At 31.9% G+C, this 2,617-nt stretch overlaps 1 long non-coding RNA gene across 1 annotated transcript; it reads right to left on the reverse strand.

Moving 5' to 3' along the window:
- Positions 1-1,433: 1,433 nt before the first annotated feature.
- On the reverse strand, positions 1,434-2,349 carry LOC126893288 (uncharacterized). The gene is made up of 2 exons (XR_007701117.1): positions 1,938-2,349; positions 1,434-1,870 (listed from the first exon to the last, which is right to left on the reverse strand). It is a non-coding gene; the product is annotated as an uncharacterized LOC126893288 (long non-coding RNA).
- Positions 2,350-2,617: the final 268 nt, after the last annotated feature.

Raw genomic sequence — 2,617 nt, forward strand, 5'->3', positions numbered from 1 at the left:
TTACAGAGCGAAAACGTTTTGTTCACATGTTTGTAGCCCTTTAGGGCTTTTTAAACTAATATACCTTTTACCAAGAAGAAAATTTTTTATTAAATTTCACATATATGTTTTGGATCAATGTCCTGATAAAATGGGTAATTATCATCGATACATAATTTTTGAGCACTAGCAGTGAGATGATGTGTTAGTATATCCAAATATATGTATTGGTTCATATTACTGTCAATAAAATGCATGTTACGTACTCCTGCAGACAACATACAACCCCACATCATCACTCCACCTCCTAGGTGCTTTCATTTTTTTTAGTCTTAGTTCTTTAGTCTATCGGACCCAAACAAGTTTATTTTCATCAGCAAATATTACTGAATTCCAAAAGTTACAATCTTTGTTAATATACTCCCTAGTGAACACAAATAATGTAATATGCCCATTTCTTTGGCTGATAGAAGATTTATTTCTTGCAGTTCATGTAGATTATTTTTTTGTAATATCCTAAATAATTAAATTTATTTCAAAGGTTTATTAATATTTAAGTATGGTATACTTGAAACCCAAAACAGCTTATGCTATTTTAAAAGACTTATACTAACTTACTTTCAGTATGTAATTTTTTTCTAATACATATTGAGCAACTGACACAAGCTAGTTTTATAGAGCTTTTCATTCACAGTCATTTGTTTCGAGCGTCTGTCATATGTTGAATAATCCCTGTATATTAATATTATACAACATATGACAGAAGCTCGAAACAAATGACAATTGATGAAAAGCCCTATTGAGTAGTGACTGCATCATTTAAGCTGTGAGACACTGTATATCAGTGGTGGCTTCGCTACATATTAAAATTATTTTGTTGATCTTTCCTTCCTTGATTTCCTTCTTTGCTTTCTTTAGCGTGCATACTAAACAAGTTATTTATGTACAGCAGCTTTTGTAGCCAATGGTTACTCTTGTTTGTTTTCTAGATTTTTTCTCATCAGGACTTCTGATTGCTTTTTGGTTTGTTACTTTCTACCTTATACAATTCAGAGACAGAGTTTGGGGCTTATTATTCGTCCAAGTGTTGGAATGCTTGTGGGTTTTGATATATATGTACCAACTACCTACTAGGTTTGGGTTGAAAGGCTAAGGATTTGGTTGTGATAAATATTGTGGGATAATTGATTGCATTTGTGTGGATAAACCTGGCATCTGTTGATTTTGATCTTGGTAGTCCATCTTGAGCTGTGCCATTAGCACTAGGCAATAACTTTGTTGATATGACATATATCATTTACTTGATATCCAGTTTAAAAATACAGCACACCATCTTTAAATCCCTTTTTAACATCACTGCACTAGTATTAGGATTGTTTCTGGTTTGTTAGTCGAAATAAAACACTTGTTTTATTTTTATTTATTTTGGCCACTCATAATATTAATAAAACTAATTATATTAATTATCAGTGTAATAATAATTGTAAATCTTCAAATATACAATAAGGTTTAACTAAAAACGCACTAAAATAATTTACATTTTAAACTTATTCACAGCCGAATGTTGCTAACCAATAGCTATTAAAAAATCTGAAATTCAAATCTGATATATTTGGATCATTTCTTCTTATATCTGCAATAAGAAATTGACCATCTGCATAATATAATACAGCAAAAAGTAATGGCCGTCAGTTCCTTTATAATTTCTATAGTATCCCTTCTGAGAGGTTGAAAGTTCACCATGTTTCCATCCATAGCTTCTAGACAATGTGAAAACTGCCATTTGCTATTCAATTTATTGCTAATTTACAAAAATTATATGCAATTGTCGTGGAAAAGCTTACCCTTTTTAATGAGCCCTGTGCCTACATAGCGTAAAGCAACAATTAATCTGTAATGTAAAGAACAATATTGTTTAAATATAAATACATACTGTTAATTCAATCTTTGATTCGTACCTGTTCGCACTGTTGATGCTTTCACTCATAGATGTATTTTTTCCCAATGTCTTCTTGTACACAATTTAGTTTTTATTAGGGCTTTCATTTCATGGAAAAAGTCCAGGTCTAGCCTACATTCTTTCTTTTCTATTTTTTCTGCCTGATATGCCCGAACAGTGGTAATAGGTGCCCTACTTAGTACTTGACAACAAAGTAAAGTCACAACTCCCTTCAGCACTCCTCACTCCAGCCTTTTCATTTCATTTTCAATTTTCATTGTGGATTAGATTAAGTTCAAACAAGTTAGACAACTCTTAATACAGAAAATTTGATCAAACTAGACTGATCGTGAGAACACCGATTTTTAGAATTTCAACAAACTGCAATTGTGACGTCACTTTGACGTACTTCCTCTCGTACGTCAAGTTTGCTCAAATTATTTGATGGTGAGACGCGGCGACGTAGATATATTAATATTATGTGACACATGACCACTGCACATGACAGAAGCTCCAAACAAATGGCAATCGACTTTTTAGACGCGGATAAACACAGTAATAGGTATTTAGTCCATTCCGAAGTTGTAGTTTTGTTTTGACATTTCCCTTCTGACTTAACCTATAATATGTGTATCATACATTGGTATCATAAAATAATAATTTTTGCCTTTACACTTACTTGTGAATTGTTTTTTGTTT

Source organism: Diabrotica virgifera, chromosome 10 (assembly GCF_917563875.1).
Source record: "Diabrotica virgifera virgifera chromosome 10, PGI_DIABVI_V3a".
In the NCBI taxonomy this organism is placed as follows: Eukaryota; Metazoa; Arthropoda; class Insecta; order Coleoptera; family Chrysomelidae; genus Diabrotica; species Diabrotica virgifera.